Source organism: Coenobita brevimanus, chromosome 55, assembly GCF_032717465.1.
Source record: "Coenobita brevimanus isolate Jiangsu-jjx chromosome 55, ASM3271746v2, whole genome shotgun sequence".
Classification (NCBI taxonomy): Eukaryota; Metazoa; Arthropoda; class Malacostraca; order Decapoda; family Coenobitidae; genus Coenobita; species Coenobita brevimanus.
In genome coordinates, this window is record NC_137008.1 from 47,370,272 (window position 1) to 47,391,955 (window position 21,684).

Sequence of the window (21,684 nt, forward strand, 5' to 3'; positions counted from 1 at the left end):
AGGCATATGCGGTAAAACAATGGACATATTCAAGTAAGGAACAAGTTGATTCCCCATTTAGTCCCTAAAATTGAGGTTTGAGTGTACAGTATTTATAGAATAACTGGGAATTGTCTTGGGTGCGAATTGTCCTGACAGGGAATTGTCCATGTTTTGATGGCGATCGCAGTTTCGCTGTATGTGAGGATATTTTCGCAGCTATACACCTTTTTGTACTGTTTAGACATGCCTCCCAAGCGCCCTGCATCATCTCTAGCATCAGGGGAGCCCACTGCAAAGCAGCAGCAGCACTATACTCTAACTTTAGAAAGGAAATTGGAAATTATAAGATGCCATGAGGAGAGGCAGGGAATCTCGGAGACTGGGCGTGTTTTAGGCCTTGTAGCTTCCACCGCTGGGACTGTGACCAAGAAAAAGGAGACGTACAAGAAAATGGCCACCTCATTCTCTACATCTACAGGAATTACTTACTTCAAAATAGGAGGGGTAAAATTTTGGTGGGGGGTCTGAGGGGGTCCTCGGATGCATTCCCCCCCCTTTCTATGTATATTTCAATGGGGAAAATTGTTCCGATATACGAAATTTTGAATTACGAAAGTTTTTTTCGGGCCCTATCCCTTCCGTTTATCGAGGATAAAGCATATGACAGGGTGGATAGACAAGGATTGTGGAAAGTGTTAAGAATATATGGAGTAGATGGGAAGTTGTTGAATGCTGTGAAGAGTATGTACGATGGTGCGAAGGCTGCAGTGCATGTGGATGGTGAACTAAGTGAATTTTTCTCTTTGAAAGTTGGTTTGAAACAGGGATGTGTCATGTCTCCATGGTTGTTCAATCTGTACATGGATGGGGTAATAAAAGAGGTACAAGGTAGGGTAGTGGATGTTGGAGTGGCCCTGGTGAGAGAGGATAGTGTTTGGAAACTCTCTGTACTGTTGTTTGCAGATGATACTGTGTTGTTGAGTGAAGACGAAGGGGAGCTGCAAGGCTTGGTGGATGAGTTTGAGAGAGTGTGTAAGAAACGGAACCTAAAGGTGAATGTAGGGAAGAGTAAAGTGATGGTCTTTGAGAGAGGTGAAGTTAGTGAATGTACAGCGAGGTTGGATGGTGAAGAATTGGAAAATGTGAGTACGTTTAAGTATTTGGGTAGTGTGATGAGTAAGGATGGAGGTTTGGAGGGTGAAGTGCTTGAAAGGGTACAGCAGGGAAGAAAGGTTGCTGGTTCCTTGAAAGCATTGATAAGAAACAGGGAAGTGAGCATGGAAGTGAAAAAGTTACTACATGACAGTATTGTGATACCAACTCTAACGTACAGAAGTGAAGCTTGGACATTGTTGGAAGGACACAAGTCAAGAGTGAGAGCAGTGGAAATGAGTTATTTAAGAGGAGCCTGTGGAGTCACGTGGAGAGACAGGCTGATGAATGAGGATATAAAGGAGCGTTGTGGTGTGGATGTGGATGTGGATGTGATAGGAAGCATTATGAGGAACACACTGAGGTGGTTTGGCCATGTGGAGAGGATGGAGGGTGAAAGACTGACGAAGAGAGTGTATGTGAGTGAGGTGGAGGGGGGAAGAGGGAGGGGGAGGCCGAGGATGAGATGGAGGGATGGGGTGGAGAGGTATATGAGAGAGGGGGGTGTGAGTTGGGAGCAGGGCAGTGAAATGGCGGGGGACAGGGTGACTTGGAGGCGATTTGTTTGTGGCCACCCCAAACGGGATTGAGGCATCTGGCAATAGACAGATAGATAGATAGCTTCCACCGCTGGGACTGTGACCAAGAAAAAGGAGACGTACAAGAAAATGGCCACCTCATTCTCTACATCTACAGGAATTACTTACTTCAAAATAGGAGGGGTAAAATTTTGGTGGGGTGTCTGAGGGGGTCCTCGGATGCATTCCCCCCCCTTTCTATGTATATTTCAATGGGGAAAATTGTTCCGATATACGAAATTTTGAATTACGAAAGTTTTTTTCGGGCCCTATCCCTTCCGTTTATCGAGGATACACTGTATTGACAAGGAGGGGATAATTGTGGTTCAGTGAAGGGTTGGGGATAAGAGAACGAGTGGAGACAATGGTGGATTTTACTCTGGATGAGAGAGAGAGAGAGAGAGAGAGAAACAGTCAAAGATATGGAGTGGATGGAGGATGGGACAGCGGGAGAAAACTTTCCGCTGTTGGTAATTAAGGGATCAGGGTCAGGTTGGACACGTGTAGTAAAGAGTGAGAGGCCTTCAGACATTGAGACAGATGTGGGGGAGGTATAGGGTGGTCATTATAACTCCAGTGCTACTTGTACGCCCATCAGCACTGGACTGGCAGCCTAATTTTCTGGAATTCCCTAAAACTGTAGAATGAGAAGGCTGTGGTGATTAATACTGCCGCAGTCTGAAGCTCAAATGCAGGAAAAAATCACAGTAAATAACAAATAGTGTCAGAGAACTAGGTATAACTTTAGAAGTACCGTAACCAACATTACCACTTTTCATTATATTATGTCCCCAAACTATTCTAACTAAGAGTTACCTTTTAAGCCCAGTTTGACTCGGAGGAGCAAATTTTGTAGGTGTAGTCATGTAGTGGCTTAGGTTAGGCTATCGCTCAGTAGCAGATAAATGTTGCGTCATATTGGCTGGTGCAGGCGTGTGCACTCGGTCTATGTCAGGCCCTAGGTTTGGTTAGGTTAGCTTAATGCAAAACAGTGTGTTTTTAATTACTTTTTATCTTGATTTAGGGGGCAAGCCCACTTTTGGAAATCGTACTCAAAATTCCAAAAGGGGGATTTTCACCGAAAAATGAAGGTCAAAACTATTTAAAACACAGTATTTTGCATTGGAACCCATAAAAATAATAATAAAAGAAAACGTTGGTCACTTCTAAAATTTAACCGAGAACTATTCATCACGACTATACTGGGGCTAAATGATAGTTTGGGTGTGACTTCGAGAAGGATTGGACACCAACAGCACCCACCAACCTGACAACACTGGTCAAGATGGCCATGCAAGCAGACAGCATATGCCATGGACAAATGATATGACTGAATAGGTGGGCCAAACTGCTGGGCTGAATGGTCTATGATATTTGCACACCTTAACTGATGAAACAATTATTCCCAAAGTTTGAAAGATCCAAACATGGGTACCGCAATGAACGATGTCGTCACACACGAACAATACGAGATATTAACTAAATCGTATTAAAATGCCAACGCTGATACCAGAACTTCATGAACGACACTTGAGATAGGAGGGACAGAGGGAAACTTGAAAACAAGGTAGCGACATGCAATGCCGCCAGGTTTAAGTCATGTAAACTTTGCATATATCCCTTTTTCCTACACACAGATGATTATTTCTACACATCCAAGGATATTCAAAAGCTTTTCCTCTTATTGAAACTGAAATATCCTTACTTGGCTTCATGATGAGGGAAAAAATCCGTCAGCTTAAGACCCCATTGGACGATTCTTTACTGACACTTGTAAACAATAGCATTTCTTAATGACGTGATTAATATTTACTCATTTTCTCAGTATAAATCCAAATCATATAAGATAAAACAACCCTTATTCCTACGTGAAGTGTAGTGACATATCTATATATATATATAGCAGTTAGTACATTTAAACTTCCAGAAATGCATTTCACAGCATGGCGGCAAGTTTAACTACAGCCGGGTTGTTTGACGGGACGGCGCTACCTCTTCTACATCTAAGAACTGGGCGCACGAAACGTGCACTACTTATGAGTTAGGAATGAGCTTCCTTGGTAACTAATCAAATCATCCCTCTAATGAAACTACATTTGGCCGTCCTGAAGATTCATGTGGAACCGGATTCAGCACTTTGAAAAAAGGAGACGTGATTCCAATGCACTTAAGGAATGAAAATAATAATAATAATATTCATTTATTTTACTTGCTTTAATTACAGAAAATAATACAGGCGATTCGGGGTCGGCATAGCTGCACTCTCTGAAGTGAAGCGACCAGGGCATGGTGAGATAGTTACAAGTAGCCTACTAGGGTACAGGATCCGGCTGTGACGATGGTGCCCATTTGGTGTGTCGCTGTGGCAGTTGCTGTTCACTTTGTCTCTTGTGTCGATAGGGTTACTCCGGTTGACGAGTGTATAATGCTAGTGAGACTGAAGCACTCATTGAGTTTCATCTCTGTTATTGCAGTGTAATACGCTCCAACTGAGATGACTGACCTTGAATGGAAAGAGCAAACTTGACTTTGTTGTGGATCAGTGCCCCTTGCAGGACACACTCCTGGTCTTGGGCGACTTTAATGCAGTTCTTGGCACTGACAGGAGGGCTTCAGGGTGTTACTTCCCCGTCCCACACTGCTACAGGCTCCAACAGTAGTAGTTCAGTGTAGTGTTACGTCCTCGCCCCACACTGCCACAGGCTCCAACAGCAGTAGTTCAGTACAGGAAGGACGTTGCCTAGTGAATAGTTCTTCCTATGGTCAGCCTTTAGATGTACAGTACACAAGATAAGCTGAGGCGAAAATAAATACTGGCCCCTAAAAGTTCATTGTCTTTATTTTCAAAGTAATTCCACTTAATGCATTCCTACTTCACTTCACTGTTCTCACAAGCACTGGAGCTATACAAACTTTACTAACTGTTATTACACTTAATGCCTGACAACACTTATTACACTCAGTGCTTGACAACACTTCTCTGTTTTCACAAGTACCGAAAACAATCTTCACTAACTGTAATTAACACGTAATGCTTACCAGCAACACTTCATAAACTTCACTAACAGCACTGCCCTACACTCAGACTGAACTGAAAACCGACTGAACTTCACTCAAAATTGACCTGAAACCCGACTAAACTCGCCCTTTTTTTTTTTTTTTTTTTTTTTGTTGCCTGTCGACCATTGGGGCCGAAGCCTCTGGTCATTAAGGCAAATATATATATATATATATATATATATATATATATATATATATATATATATATATTGCCAGACGCCTCAATCCCGTTTGGGGTGGCCACAAACAAATCGCCTCCAAGTCGCCCTGTCCCCCGCCATTTCACTGCCCTGCTCCCAACTCACACCCCCCTCTCTCATATACCTCTCCACCCCATCCCTCCATCTCATCCTCGGCCTCCCCCTCCCTCTTCCCCCCTCCATCTCACTCACATACACTCTCTTCGTCAGTCTTTCACCTTTCATCCTCTCCACATGGCCAAACCACCTCAGTGTGTTCCCCATAACGCTTCCTATCACATCCACATCAACACCACAACGCTCCTTTATTATTGTATTTATTTTTTATTTTTTAGATTTTTTGTAAACCTTACGTTATGTAACAAAAAAAAAAGCCTAAAACCTAAAGTCCCTAAAACTAATAACCTAACAGACAAATCGCTAACCTATACTAAATCCTAAAAAGACAAATAACTAAACCTACAGTAATGATAATGTTATGCGGGGTGTTTTTCGCTCGATTTCTCGTCCTAAAAACGCCCGCGACTGAGCGGGGTCCTCTTTCCGGACCGGAAGTAAAGCACCCACAAAGGAACAGGGCATAAAAACTCGGCAGTATACCTTAACACATCTATTGTATTAGTTCAACACACCATACAATATAAGAACAGTGAGACACTGGATATGGAATAGACAGGAAGACAGAGATGGTGTCCCAACACAAAACGCACACAAATACACAAAGATGTCAAGGGCAGAATTCACATATACATAGGTATTAATAGTTAATAGAACATGACATCAGTATGATAATCAGTGCATAATTGTCATTTAATGTTCTGGACCGGATGCACTACATATGGGTGGAATACAGGTCAGGTTGGCTAATATTTCTATACACTTGTTATAGCGCGAGTCGTGGCACCAGGAATTGTCACTTAGCCGCGGCGACACTTGTTCATTAGTTTTCTCCTTCTTCGCGCCACTAGTATTCACACAAAGTTTCTTTATGTCCAGTTATTATGCGTGTTCACTGATCCTTATTTTCTGCCTTAGCGTTCACTGATATAGTGTGTCACTTTATGTCATTTCCCTCACTGTTTCTCTGTCCTTTCTTTTCCTGTCTCAGCTGGGGTCTGCACTTATACGCGACGTGCGAGATGGTTGAGGTCGCCACTATGCCCCTAGTTCCTGGGCTAACAGAGATGGCGTCCGGGTGTGGAAGGGGGCCCGACTGGGGAGCCCTCCTGTAGGAGGCAATGAACTGCCCGCAGGGGTGTTGTCGCCCGGGCCTGCTTTGACAGGGGGGAGCAGGGAGGCCCTCCCGTCTAGGGGCCTCGATCTGATGGGAGGCCCTCATGCTGGGGTCTCGTCTGTGGGGTGCAGGGAGGCCCTCCTGTCTGGGAGCTTCGACCTGAAGGGTGGCCCTTGTGCTGGGGCCTCATCAGTGGGGTGTAGGGAGGCCCTCCTGTCTGGGGGCCTCGACCTGGTAGGTGGCCCTCGGGGCTGGGGCCAAACAACTCCAGGAGCCAGGCCTGCCGCCTCTTACTCCTGTCAGAGGGCCGTGGGGGAGTGGGGCCCGGGCGGCCCTGCTCTGGGCCCTGCTGACTGGCCCTGGGGGTCCGGGTGCTGAGGTCGCCTACAGGGCGAGGCACCATCAGGAGGAAGCTGCAGCACCTCTTCTGCCGGGCGTCCGTCAGGGGCCGGTGTCGTCCAGTGGTTAGCTGCAGGACTGGGACAGGACCACGCCACCGCTCCGGGAACGGCAGCACCTCTGGGGAACCACACCTGGAGGGAGAGAGAGAAGGGCGTCCCACGCAGCCGAGAGCTGGTGGGCTGGCCGCGCAAGGGACCTTCCCCTCTGGGAGAACCCTAGGAACTACAGATGAAGGGCGTTCGATGGCCACTCTTTCCCCCACACATAAGATAGCCATTGTGCCGGTTCTGCGTTGCTAAGGGCAGCAGCTGAAGGGCGTACGGTGGCCGCTACTTCCCCCAAACATACGATGGTCATTGTGGCGGTGCTGCTCCCAAAGGAGGAAGAGGCAGATGAGGGCCGAATGATGGCCGCTCCCACCCCGGTACATACGATGGCTGTTACCATGGCTACGCCTGCCTGACGGGAAGTAATTGAAGGGCGTACGGTGGCCGCGCCTTCCCCGGTATGTACGATGGCCATTACCACGGTGTTACTCCAGTAGGAGGAGGAGGAAGTGGATGAGGGGCGTATGATGGCCGCTCCCTCCTCGAATGTACGATGGCCGTGTTCATGGTTCCACTTCTCCTTCCTTTGCCAGTCAGAGCGCGCTCAATAGCTGATGCTCCGAGGCTGTCTCCAGATGGGTCTGTAACTGAAGGGCGTACGATGGCCGCTCCTTCCCCCAAATGTACGATGGCCATTGTGGTGGTGTTACAGGGGGAAACAACCGACGGGTGTACAATGGCAACTCCCTCCCCAGTACGTACAATGGCCGTTACTGCGATGTTGTTTGAGACTGTTTCTGGAGCAGTTCCACCCTGAACCTGGTGAATGCTGCTCCACTCGCAGGGTCGTCTCTTCTTCCTGCATGGTTGTTGTTGGGTTAGTTGTGCGGAAGAGAGACTCAAGGTAGGGGCGCCCCAGCGCCCTTCTTGCTCTGGGTCAGTCTCACACTGACCTGGCCCGCCGTGGTGTTCTCCTGGGGTGGTGGTGGGGTTGCAGCTCAACAGTGGGGTGGGGGGTGGCAGGGTGGCTGGTCCAGTGGCGGCGGAGGTGAGTATTTTACCACCATCCACGGTCAAAAGTCACGGCCCCGTGACTGGAGGTGGTATGTGCTGGAGGTGGATGTCTGGTGGGCCGGGGTGATGTGTTGGAGGAGAGAGATCCAGTGGTGGGTTGCGAGGTTTGGTTCCTTGTATGGGTTGAGAGTGAGCTGGAGCATAGAAGGTTGTGTGGCATGGCAGAGGTTATGGAGGAGCTGGTAGGTTCCTCGTAGTCTGATGGCCGGATGGTTGTGGGGGCACCATACTATTCGGTGGATTCTCATCTCTGGTGGTGGTGCTTGGTGCAGGGGTGAGGTCCTAGGGTTTTTATGGGGGAGGACCTGGTGGGAGGGGCATCGTCCTCTAGGGAATTGGGATTTGGGAATTTTCCATGTTACTTGATGGAGCGGGAGTGTAATGGGGGTTTATTCACACAAAATTTCTCTATGTCCAGTTATCTTATTATGCATGTTCACTGACCATTATTTTGTGTCTTAGTGTTCACTGATACAGTGTGTCACTTTATGTCATTTCCCTCACTGTTTCACTGTCCTTTCTTTGCCTGTCTCTGGGGTCTGCACTTATACGTGACGTGCGAGATGCATTGAGGTAGCCACTATGCCCCTAGTTCCTGGGCTAACAGAGATGGTGCCCGGGCGTGGGAGGAGGCCCGACTGGGGAGCCCTCCTGTAGGAAGCAGTGAACCGCCCGCAGGGACGTCGTTGCCCAGGCCTGCTTTGGTAGGGGGGGTGCAGGGAGGCCCTCTTGTCTGGGGGCCTCAACCTGATGGGTGGCCCTCGTGCTGGGGCCTTGTCAGTGGGGTGCAGGGAGGCCCTCCTGTCTGGGGGTCTCGACCTGATGGGTGGCCCTCGTGCTGGGGCCTCGTCGGTGGGGTGCAGGGCGAGGTGCCGTCAGGAGGGAGCTGCGGCACCTCTTCCGCCAGGCGTCCGTCAGGGGCCGGTGTCGTCCACTGGTCGGCTGCAGGACTGAGACAGGACCACGCCACCACTCCGAGAATGGCAGCACCTCCAGGGAACCACACCTGGAGGGAGAGAGAGAAGGGCATCCCACGCAGCCGAGAGGTAGTGGGCCTGCCGCGCAAGGGACCTTCCCCTCCAGGAAAGCCCTAGGAACTACGGATGAAGGGTGTTTGATGGCCACTCATTCCCCCACACGTACGATGGCTGTTGTGGCGGTTCTGCAGTTCCTAAGGGCAGCAGCTGAAGGGTGTACAGTGGCTGCTCCTTCCCCCACACGTATGATGGCCGTTGTTGCGGTGCTGCTCCCGGAGGAGGAAGAGGCAGATGAGGGGCGTACGATGGCCGCTCCCTCCCCGGTACGTATGATGACCGTTACCCCGGCTCTGCCTGCCCTCCAGGAAGTAACTGAAGGGCGTACAATGGCCGTGCCCTCCCCTGTATGTATGATGGCTGTTACCGCAGTGTTACTCCCGTAGGAGGAGGAGGAAGTGGATGAGGGGCGTACGATGGCCGCTCCCTCCCTGGCACGTACGATGGCCGTGTTCGCATTTCCACTTCTCCTTCCTTTGCCAGTGGGAGCGCGCTTAACCCCTTAACTGCAGGGTGTCACTTTCGTGACGCTTGGGAGCAAGGGATCATACCACGGGGCATCACTTTTGTGATTCTGTGTTATTTTGAATTTGCCCAGGCTTTCAAGTGGTGGCTTGTATCATCTATCAGTACTGCCAATGTCCAACACTAGTCAGCACTCCTAATCTCATCTGTACTCCCATCCATTGTTGACAATTTAGCCATTTCTCCCCGTTCTTGACTCCCCTCCCTACCTCCCCTCCATTACCCTCTCCTCTCGCCTGCCCGGCCCTGCTACGCTAAGTAAAGCTTCCCTGGAATTTTCCACTGATTTCATCTATTGAAATAAACCCTATGCCCTATTCTTGTACCAAATAATATATACAAGAAAGAAATAAGGTAAGTGAGAGTGCCATACACCTGGAATTGGCTAATTATCACCTGACAACACCTCACGTGCACTCGTTCGCTAATTTTTGCTGTTTATTTCCCCTTGAAATATGCCGTATAATCTATTCTCATAATAAAAATATATATAAGAAAGGAAGGGAGAAGCCTAAGTGATATTTACATTCACCTGGAACTACCTAATTATTGCAGGCCACCACACTGTATTCTATGCTAAGTAAATCTTCCCTGGAATTTTCCACTGATTTCATCCATTGCCCTATTCTTATACCAAATAATATATACAAAAAAGAAATAAGGTAAGTGATAGTGCCATACACCTGGAATTGGTTAATTATCGCCTGACAACACCTCACGTGCACTCGTTCGCTAATTTTCGCTGTTTACTTCCCCTTGAAATATGCCGTATAATCTATTCTCGTAATAAAAATATATATAAGGAGGGAAGGGAGAAGCCTAAGTGATATTTACATTCACCTGGAACTACCTAATTTATAATGTATTGTCTAGATTTCCTGCCAATCGTTTCAGAGCTCTCACGAGGCTGACGTTGGCAGTAATGCCTTCTCCCTAGGTAAGCCACCCCGCCCCCGGCCCACCAGTATCAGTTTACTGTCGTCTTTCAAGGTGAAAGTACGTCGGATTTGCGCCTGCTAAATTCCTCCGCTTTTTAGCCCCATGCAAAGGGCCCTGTGACCTCTACCCCCTACTAAACCGCATGTGGAAAGAGGTAAAGGGCTGACAAATGATAGAGAGTGACTACGATCTTTCTGGTGAGTAAAACAGTGCAAGTGGAATTGTAAATAATGTGTAAATAATGGGTAAACAGCAACTGAAAGCAATGAATGTAAATATAAGTGAACAGTGAAAAATAGTTTTATAAGTTACTGCAAGTGACAGTGCTTAACACAGTGTAAATAAAATAGAAATGTAAATAATGTAAATAAATTAGAGAAAGTAAATAGAAATGTAAATGAGTAGTAGTATAAGAATACGAGTATATATACTAGGAGTAATGAAAGTGAAAGTTTCACTCTAGCATGTATGAATACTATGAGTTATGAGAGTGAAGGTGAAAGTGACATTCACTTTCAATGCTAGTATACAGGACGAGAAAGTGAATGCTATGTATTTTACTGAAAGAGAAATTGAATGCCTACAGTGACAATAAACTACTATTACTGAAGGAAATTTATGGATAAAGACTGTAGATACATATGTGTTATATAGTAATAGAAATATAAACTGTGAGTGTTTTTATGAATAATAAATGACAGAACACCAGCAGCGAACGATGTCAAGTGGGAAGGTCATACGCCCCCGTAATTTTCATTGCTTTCACTGTTTTTTTTTTTTTTTTAGTATGGATTCCAAACTATTTGAGAATCATAGAATAGTGTTTCTAGTGATAATATCAGGCTGTGGTAATCATATTACGGGTTGTCAGGAAGTGTAAAGTGGAGACTTCGTTACCCAACTTCAGAGGTCTCCACAAGTCCTACGGTACTCGACAAAGGCTCAACAAACATCCCAGGAGAAAGCTGAAGGTATGTACCAAAAGCATATGTGATTTTAATATTCTAGGACTAATAACTGATTTTTGGCAAATATTTTTTGAGAGTCTGCCGGAGCGCGAATATTCCCGCGGGAGACGCAAGTCAAAGCAAAACAAGCCCGCGGTTAAGGGGTTAATAGCTGATACTCCGAGGCCGTCTCCAGATGGGTCTGTAACTGAAGGGTGTACGATGGCAGCTCCTTCCCCCACACCTACGATGGCCATTGTGGCGGTGTTACAGGGGGAAACAACTGAGGGGCGTATGATGGCCACTCCCTCCCCGGTACGTACGATGGCCATTACCGCGGCGTTGTTTGGGACTGTTTCTGGAGCAGTCCCACCCCAAACCTGGTGAATGCTGCTCCGCTCGCGAGGTCGTCTCTTCTTCCTGCGTGGTTGTTGTTAGGTCGGTTGCGAGGAAGAGGGACTCAAAGTAGGGGCACCCTTCTCGCTCTGGGTCATTCTTGCACTGACCTGGCCCGCCATGGTGTCCTTCTGGGGTTGTGGTGGGGCTGCAGCTCGGCAGCGGGGTGGGGGGTGGTGGGGTGGCTGGTCTGGCTGTGGCGGAGGTGTGTATTTTAGATTAAAAGAAAAATAACTCGACCAAGAGAACTCCATCGACTGCAGATATGTAATGCCTTTCTACATTACATTCCTGCATTCATCATCTGGTGACTCAGTCGAGGCACAACCTAATATAGGGGACATCAATATATGAAAGGGAACCAGATGAGTCAGTAACATTTCCATATACGTCAGCTGTCGGCCCTAATGAGAATAACTTAAGCAAGATGGTATAATGTATTCACATAATATGTACAAAAAGTGAAGGACCTTGTCCAACAGACCACCATCAACTGCAAGTGCCCAGTACCTTTCTATATTGGACACATGCACTCATCATCCGGTGACTGTCAGGCGAGGAACAGGGTTTAATGTAGGGGACATCAATATTAGTAAAATACATGCCTCCACCGCCGGACCCCCCACCCTGCTACGGAGCCGCAGCCCTACCCTCACACCAGGAGGACACCACGGCGGGCCAGGTGAGTGTGGGACTGGCCCAGAGCAAGAAGGGCGCCGGGGCGCCCCTACCTTGAGTCCCTCTTCCTCTCAACCTACCCAACTGCGACGTCGCGGGAATGCGACACTACTTCACAGACAGAGCCGCCCTCACCAGGATCAGGGTTGGACTGCTCCAGATACAGTCCCAGCCAACACCGTGGTAATGACCACTGTACGTACCGGGTAGGGAACGGCTACTGAACGTCCCTCAGTTGCTTCCCCCTGCAGCCACGCAGTAACGGCCGCTGTACGTACCGGGGAAGGAACAGCCACTGTACGTCCTTCTGCTGCAGCCACATCTGGAGACCGCCTTGGTGTGCTAGCTATTGAGCACACACCGACAGGCAAAGGCAGGGGGAGTGGAGCCGCGACAATGGCCACTGTATGTGTCGGGCAGGGAATGGCCACTGTACGTCCCTCACCCACCTCCTCCTTCTCCTACGGGAGTAACCCTGCGGTAACAGCCACTGTAAGTACTGGGGAGGGAACGGCCACTGTACGTCCCTCAGCTACTTCTCGTTGGGCAGGCAAACCTGCGGCAATGGCCACTGTACGTGCCGGGGAGGGAACAGCCACTGTACGTCCCTCATCTGCCTCTTCCTCCTTTGGGAGCAGCGCCGTGGTAACGGCCACTATACATACCGGGGAAGGAACGATTACTGTACGTCCTTCTGCTGCTGCCCTTAGAGACTGCGGAACCGCAACGACAGCCACTGTACGCGTTGGGGAAGGGATGGCCACTGTACGCCCTTTGTCTGCATTCTCAAGGATTCTCCTGGAGGGGAAGGCCCCTTACGCGGCCGGCTCACTACCTCTCGGCTGCGTGGGACGCCCTTTTCTCTCTCTCCCTCTAGGTGTGGTTCCCTGGAGGTGCTGTCGTTCCAGGAGTGGTGGCGAAGTCCTGTCCCAAAAGGCCGGGTTCCTGCCCTACGGCCTGTCTCTGGATGACGCCGGCCCCTGACGAACGCCCCGCAGGAGACGTGCCGCAGCCAGCCCCTGACAGCGCCCCACCCTGTAGGTGACTGCAGCACCAGGTCTCCCAGGGCCAGCCTGCAGACCCCAAGGCGGGACCGCTCAGGCCACGCTCCCCGTCGACCCTCCGCCTGGAGTAAGAAGCGGCGGGCCCAACTCCTGACGCTGTTTGGCCCCAGTCCCGAGGGCCACTTTCCAGGTCGAGGCCCCCAGACGGAAAGGGCCTCCTTGCACCCCAGACTGGACACGCGCCCAGGCGGTGATGCCCCTGAGAGCTGTGCCGTGCCTCCTACACGAGAGCTCTCCCGAGGGGCCCTCTTCCACTCCTGGGCGCCACCTCTGTAAACCCCAGGCATCAGCAGTCCAGTGACGACACCTTCCACCTCCAGAGTCGTGTCAAAGACTTAGTGAAAGTGACAGTTGGTGAATGTGAACAGTAAGACAGAAACAGTACACCAGAAGGTGACGGTCAGTGAACGTGAACAATGAGACAGAAACAATACACCAGAAAGGACAGTTAGTGAATGTGAACAGTGAGACAGAAGTAATACACCAAGGTTCCTACCCTAACTTATCCAAGGTACTGTGTGTATACCCAAGCCCTTTGGAACCAGGTAAATGTATTAGTGGCAGCCCGAGACTAACCTACTAAGAATGGTCCACAAAGACAGAACGTGTGAACAGTGTCGCCGTGGCTAAGTGACATTCCCTTGCACCGTGACTCAGGTATAGACATCACACCTATGTGATATGTATGCTAGTACTGATTAGCTTGGCGCTTCACTCCATCCGTATGTAGAGTATCCTGACGTGTGTATTAAATGACAATTGTGCATTAACTCTAACATCTATACTGTGCCCTTGTGACCTGTTATAAATATGTGTATTGAATTAAAGTTGTACACTGACCCCGACGTCAATACGTTGCTTATGGACACATTGTACCAATAGTAATAACTCTGTCACTGTACCCCGTCCATATTCAGTATATCTTTGTGTACGTATTGTAAAGAGTTTGAATTAAGACAATAGATGTGTTAAGGTATCCTGCCGAGTTTTTATGCCCTGTTCCTTTGTGAGTGTTCTACTTCCGGTCTAGAAAGAGGACCCCGCTCAGTCGCTGGTGTCTTAAGGATGAGAGGTAGGACTAAAAACACCCAGCATAACAATTAGAAATAGATCAGTGAGAGGAGGAACTATTTCAAATATGTCAACTGTCAGCTCTAATTAATAGTACAATATATACATATTTTAATATTTACAGTAGCTAAAAACCAAAATCATACAGTAAAAAAGTCACATCACTCTGATCAGTCCGGTCTTTCTCAAGAAAGCCATCAATTTATCAGTCATAATAATGTCCCCATCACCCAGGATGGTGGAAAGAGTGAAGGGAACGTCACAGTAATTTATATGTGAAGCACGTTCACAAATAAATCGCTGACAGCGCAGGATGATATGACTGATAGGAAACACCGCATCACAGATGTCACAGTGCGGTGGAAAGCGTCTTTCCATGTACGGTTTTATGTGCGTTACCATGGTGGCATTGAGCCGTAATCGCACCAGGACTGTTTCCTCAAGACGACTGGGATGGTTGGCAGTATCCCAGTTGCCCAGGTATGGCTTACAGGTTGGAATATTAAGTCTCGCCAGAACATTTGGGTATAAAATCTCCCACTCCTCTCCCTACTGGCCACAGGGGAACGCAGTATGTGAACATAGCCATCGTACTCTCATGAATCAATTACGCATGTGCATCGAGGCTACGAAAGACGACGACTGGCCGGCTCATGTGAAGATCGTTCAATGGGGCATGAATTCCTGTCCCCGAGAAGACGGGGTTTCTCCGCATGAAAGAATATTCGGCGAGGCCCCCCTTCTATTACCACTATGCCAACACCTGCAACCACCCACCTCTGCCCCCACTACAGACCCGTTGCACCTTCTGAAGGGCCGACTGCACCACCTACAAAAAAAGTTTAGACCTTGGTCCCAACACAGCCTCCAACCCCTTCAGCCCGGGCGACACCATCGTCATCGCCCAACTTCCCACCCCCCCACAAACTTGCCCCCCGCTTCACGGGGCCTCACACAATCATCCGCGTCCCCAACCCTTACCAAGTTGTCATGTATTATCACGGCACCCCATGCACCCTCCAAAACCACCACGTGCGCCCTTTCCAAACGCCCGCCCCTGCCACCCCGACACCACACCCCGAAACTCCTCCTGTTCCCGCGCCACCCTCCACTTCCACATACGAGTGCTACAATTCCTCCTCACCCTCCCCTTCCATCCCCCCTACTACCTCAGCCTCCCCAGCCGCCACCACCCCCCGCACCTCACCTGACATCTCACCTGCCATACCAACTTCCCCTCGCTCTCCCTCACCCCTTCCCTCTGCCACCCCACCCTCACCACCCAGCCCCACGTGTCCCGCCCATGCTGTCACACCCTCACCACAACCCACTACCACTGCCCTCTGCCCACCGCCCTTGTGTATGCCCATTCCGATGGCCTCACCCCCCACCGCGCCCCCCACTCTCACAGCAGCCCGTCCTACCCAACCCCGACCACCCTGCATGCCCACTTCCCCACCCACTCCCACCGTCAGAACCACCACCACCCGCTCAGGCCGCCTCTCATGCCCATCTGCCCGATACACTCGTTCTCCTACACCACCCGCCTCCCCACGACTTTGCACTGTCATGATACACCAAGCACAAATCCGCTCCACCTACACTTCCCAGAGACTTCACGCCGCATTACCACAGCACAAAACTCGACCCCTACCCTCGGTGTCCAGCATACAGCACCACACCACACCAGCAGCAACACCGAGCAAGATGAAAGTGCGACGGGGAGTATGGGCACCTACCCTCGGCAGGAACTGCCGGCTCCGTGGACCACACCACCTGCTGAGCCTCCTCCGCTCCGCCCCCACCACCTCCACGCTCTTCCTCACCTGCGACACGGAGCAGGAAGGAAACCACTCCACTGCTGCCTGGCAGGTCCTTCTACAGCACCTCCAACCTGTGTACACCACCCACGACACTCACATATACCACCTCCAACCACGGGGACATGACTTTTTCCAGGAGGAGAGTGGTGAAATGCGTGATTTACAGCATAGTGGTGAAGTGCGTGATTCACAGCAGAGTGCCCCCAGAAACTCACTGAAACCCCCACCCAGACCCCACGGAGTAGCCGCAGCCAAACCACGGGATGCCATGCGCCCCTATAACACCCAGCCGCCACACTGTCGTCCTAGCAGGAAGATGACACTACCTTCGGGGAGTGGGACCACCAGAGCAGATCGAGGTGGAGGTGCCTGTCCAGCTCCAAACAGTGTCCCTCAGGAGTTGGCCTGTAGCCACTCCCGCCTTCAACAGGAGTGTGCCTGTAGCCGCTCCGAAGGTGTCTTCCTCTTTGGGACGGCCTGTAGCCGCCCACCCCTCGTAAGGGAATTGGTGTCTCACCGACCTGAGGGTAATCAGGAGACGGCCGGTTGCTGCTCCCGCCTTCGTCAGAAGATGTTCTTCCAGGGACGGCCTGTAGCTGCCCTACACCCCCTCCTGCAGGAGTTGGCCTGTAGCTGCTCCTCTCTTCGGCAGAAGGAGACGGCCTGTAGTCGCTCCTGCCTTCGTCAGATGGTCGGTAGCCACTCCAAAGGTGTTGCCCTGAGTCGGCCTGTAGCTGCTCCTCCCTCCGGCAGAAGGAGATGGCCTGTGGCCACTCCCACCTTCGTCAGATGGCCTGTAGCTGCTCCAAAGGTGTTGCCCCCGAGTCGGCCTGTAGCCGCTCCTCCCTCCGGCAGGAGGAGACGGCCTGTGGCCACTCCCGCCTTCATCAGATGGCCGATAGCTGCTCCGAAGGTGCTGCCCCAGAGTCGGCCTGTAGCCACTCCCCCTCCCTCCTGCAGGAGACGGCCAGTGGCCGCTCCCACCTTCGTCAGACGGCCGATAGCCGCTCCAAAGGTGTCCAGAGGTGTGCTGATTCACCCACTCAGGCCACAGCCAGTAGCCGGGCCTTGGCGCCTCACAGTTGCGCCCTTGGACAGCCACGGCCAATAGCCGGGCCCCACGGCCAGAGAGAGGGGTCAGAAGTGTCATCGTCCCAGCGTGAGACGAGAGCCCGGACCTCCAGCGCCAAAGGACCCCAGAGAGGCCCTACAGCCTCCCTTGACCTCTGCTCCCTACGTCTGGCCCTGGAGAAGATCCACCTGACGGACCCTAGCTCAGGTCGGTGCCGCAGCCCCTCCCTGACAGCGCCCCTTGACTCTGGGGGCTGCAGCCCACGGGTATTCCAGGCCCTCCCCACGACACCCGGGCGTGATCTCTCCACGCCCCTGAGTCGGCGAAAGACCTCCACCTCCGGCCGAGACTTGAGCCAGAGATTCCTGGACCTGTTTGGCCCCAGTCCTGAGGGCCACACTCCTGTACCTAGCCCGGAGACTATGGGCCCCTTCGCCACCTGCAGCCCTGGATGAGAGAGGACACCCCTGTGAGTCGTCCCGTGCCCTCCCGGCACGCCCTCCCTTGGCGGTGCCCCTATTCCGGCAGAGTTGTCGCCGGCGTGTCTCCCCGCCACCCCCACTATATGAGTAAATTATGTTAAGTGTGGTGCTGCCCCTGAATTAGTTAAGTGACTTATGCTAAGTGTGACGTTGCCCCAGAATCAGTGTAACAGTGATACAGTGACTTGATGTCTGTTGAATATCGGGGCAAGTGAAACCACGGGACGAGTGCAGAATAAGTTCTGGTGAATCAGACTCACGAGTGACGCCCTTGTAGAAAATCAGTAAGACTACTACCCCGAGAAATTCTCTATAGCAAAATACACAAGTGTCCCTTGTTACCAGGAAACAGTAGAGAAAAGTGTTAATAATATTCTCCCGCTTGTATTACCATAAACACAGTGAATTGCCAGTGTCCTCCACCCTCCCTTTAAGAATTTCCTCCCAGCAGTTAGTGTGTACGTAAGAACCTGGACGAGGAATAGAATCAATTGTCATAACTCCTTTGCTATCAGAAAATACTAAGTTTGAATTAATAATACTTATTCCCTCCCAATAATACTATAACTCTGTTCTGACCCGCCGCGCTTCACCCCCCCCCCCCCGTGTGAGACTCACTCCCCACGCGCACCACAATCCTGTATTCCCTGTACACCTGTGCACTAGAATTACTGTGTTGGCATCAGTATCTGTTAAGCCAGTATCCTGCGAGATACTAATATCCTAGTTAAGGTTTTATTTTTCTGCCACATATTGTGTTGTAATATCTGCTGATTTTGTCCTGTGTCAGACTGTGGTAATATACGTGTAAAGGTTATTGCCTGGAGTTTTTGAAACTATCTCTCTTTATTGCACTAAGCCCCGGTCTCGAAAGAGGACCCCGGTACACGTTAGGTGTTCTAGGACCGAAGAGTCGGGCCTTTTTCACCTAGCATTACAGTTTCCTTACACTGCATAACACTCTAAATTATTTAGCATACAGACTTAAACAATCACACAAGGAAAACATTATAAAGAAAATGAGCAAAAAAATTACTGCATAACTTACGAAACAACTATACTCACAAACAGCAGGCAAACTGACAACTCTGACTCGTAACGGAACTACAGTGAACATTGGGAATTAGTGAGAAATTTCGAGGCTACCTAACTAACAAATCCCAGTTCTTAACACTACCCCCGCCCTAGTTCTTTGTCGTCCTGACAAAAATACAGAAACCTAACCCTTAATCCTAATGAAACATCTAACTATACACAAAATAACCCTTCAACTACCGAGGACATCCTTGCAACTCCACACAGTCCACTCCTGATTCACTTCTCTTAGGAAACTCACCATCCTCTTGCATTTCAGCTCCTTGGTCCTCCTGAACATCCTCAGCTTAGGGAGAGCATGATTTCTCTGAGACGTCCCAGCTGTACTGTCCTGGCCCATGGTACTGCCACAGACGATTCACGTGTACCACCTTTGGGCGAGAATTCCTGGCTCTCTGAATCCGGTAAGTTATGTCTCATGGGCAGTCCAACTTAGTGTAAGGCCCATCCCATGGGCTCTGCAGCTTCAGTGACTGCCCAATCTTTCGCTGAGGATTGTATAAGCAAACTTGGTCACCATCCTTGAAGCTCACCTCACTTGCCTTGGCATTATACTTGCACTTCATCATTTCGCCTGAAAACTTAAGGGCTCCTCACACTTGATGATGTACCTCAGCCAGCCTTTCCTGAAGATACTTTGCATAGCTGGAGGTGTGTGTAGGCAGCTCTTCACCAGGTGGTCTTCCCAGTAACAAGTCAACGGGTAAGCATAACTCGTGGCCCAACATCAGTTTTGCATGGGTGTTGCTGGTAGACTCGTGGGATGCAGACCGATATGCCATCAACAACGCAGGTAACTCCTGGTCCCATTCCGTTTGTCCCTGTACACAGTACTTGACCAGTTCTTGTCCCAGGGTCCAGTTGAATTTCTCCACCATCCTAGCTGACTGTGGCCTTCGTGGGATCGTCCTGGTCTTACTGACCCCCAACAACTTGCAGCACTCACGGAACACAGCAGACTCGAAGTTTCTACCCTGGTCTGAATGTAGCTCTTGTGGCATTCTAAAACGACAGAAAAACTGATCAACCAACACCTGAGCAACAGTCCCAGCCTCTTGATCAGGGATGGCATAGGTTTCTGGCCACTTTGTGAAATAGTCCATGGTGACACATACATACCTGTTCCCTCTTTCAGCGAGTGGCAAAGGTCCAGCAATGTCCACCGTGACTCCATCAGTACACCCACTTGATACGGCTGAAAAGGGGCACGACCACGTTTCTTGGGTCCCTTCTTGGCACAACACACATCACAGGCACCGCTCTTCAACATCCTTACACATGCCAATCCAGTAGAATCTCTGTCGAAGCCAACTTAGAGTTTTTTTTTTTTCACTCCCAGGTGCCCATTAGTGATCTGGTTATGGGACTCATCCAAATTTCTCGGACCTTATCTACTTCAGAACCACCAGTTGCCAATACTTGCTGAGCCCATCGAGTATCTCTCACTGACTCTCCAGTAGTCCATTGTTCAAACGAAGAAGGTGCCACTGACTCCAGTAACTTTTAGTCGCAGCGTTAAATCTGGAGACCTCTTCCCAAGATGGCCACACTGCACTCTGCTGCAGCCACTCTAGCACTGGTTGTACAGTAAATCCGCATCCTCCATCTGCATACTCTTCAGGTCTTCTGCATCTGACACTGGCCCTGTCACTACAGTACGGCGACATTTCTTGCTAAGATTATTATTCCTACCAACCCTCTAACTATCATCCAGTTGCTTTATTATCCTGTGTCTCGAAAGTTTTCGAGCTATTATTAACAGAAAAATTTCAAAGCATCTTTCCTATCACAACTTTCTTTCTGATCGTCAGTATGGGTTCCGTCAGGTGTGCACTGATGACCTCGCCTACCTTTCAAACTCCTGGTCATCCCCCTTTCAGGACTTTGGCGAAAGCTTTGCCATCGCACTTGACATCTCAAGCTTTCAATCGAGTCTGGCATAAATCTGTAATTTCCAAACTGTCCTCTTACAGTTTCTATCCTTCTATCTGTGCCTTCATCTACAGCTTCCTTTCTGGTCGTTCTATAGCCGCTGTTGTAGACGGCCATCTTTCTTCTCCCAGATCTATCAACAGTGGTGTTCCTCAGGGGTCTGTCCTATCACCAACTCTCTTTTTATTCATCAATGATCATCTAAGCTGTATATCTAACCCTATCCACTCGTACGCTGATGATTCCACCCTTCACCTTTCCATTCAGTTCCTGCAACGTCCATCCCAGCAGTTTTTTCAACAAACAAGGGATGAGGTGGCACACCTAATGTCTGACTTGGTTCGTATCTCTGACTGGGGTAAAAATAATCTTGTTTTTAATGCATCAAAGACTCAGTTTTTGCACCTATCAACCCGACAAAATCTTCCACAGGAGTACCCACTAATGTTCAATAATATCCAGCTCAAGCCTGCATCATCTTTGAACATGCCTGGGGTTTCATTCACTCGGGATTTATCTTGGAAAGATCATATTACATCTCTTGTAAAATCAGCTTCCAAGAGATTAGATGTGCTAAGCCGACTCTGTATCTTCTTTACCCCTGCACAGTTGTTGACTTTATATACGGGTTTTACCCGTGTAGAGTACAACTCTCATGCGTGGGGAGGCTCCCCACATACAGCTCATTTCAATAGGGTGGAGTCAAAGGCTTTTTGTCTCATTAACTCTCCTCCTCTCACTGGTTCCCTTTAACCTCTGTCTCTTTGCCACACTGTTGCCTCTTTATCTCTTTTCTATCGCTGCTTCAATGGTCACTGCTCCCCTGAACTGTCTGCTTGCACCCCTCCACCTCTACGATGGGCGCATAGCACCTGTCTAGCAACAAACTCTCATCCC

General features: G+C 49.8%; 1 protein-coding gene across 1 annotated transcript in view; it reads right to left on the reverse strand.

The window, feature by feature from the left end:
• The window catches only part of LOC145401213 (zinc finger MYND domain-containing protein 11), a 643,482-nt gene extending 640,007 nt beyond the window's left edge, over window positions 1–3,475 (reverse strand). The window contains exon 1 of the mRNA XM_080273521.1: window positions 3,418–3,475. The gene's annotated coding sequence lies outside the window, so the exon portion shown is untranslated. The remainder of the gene's footprint in view (window positions 1–3,417) is intronic.
• Window positions 3,476–21,684: the final 18,209 nt, after the last annotated feature.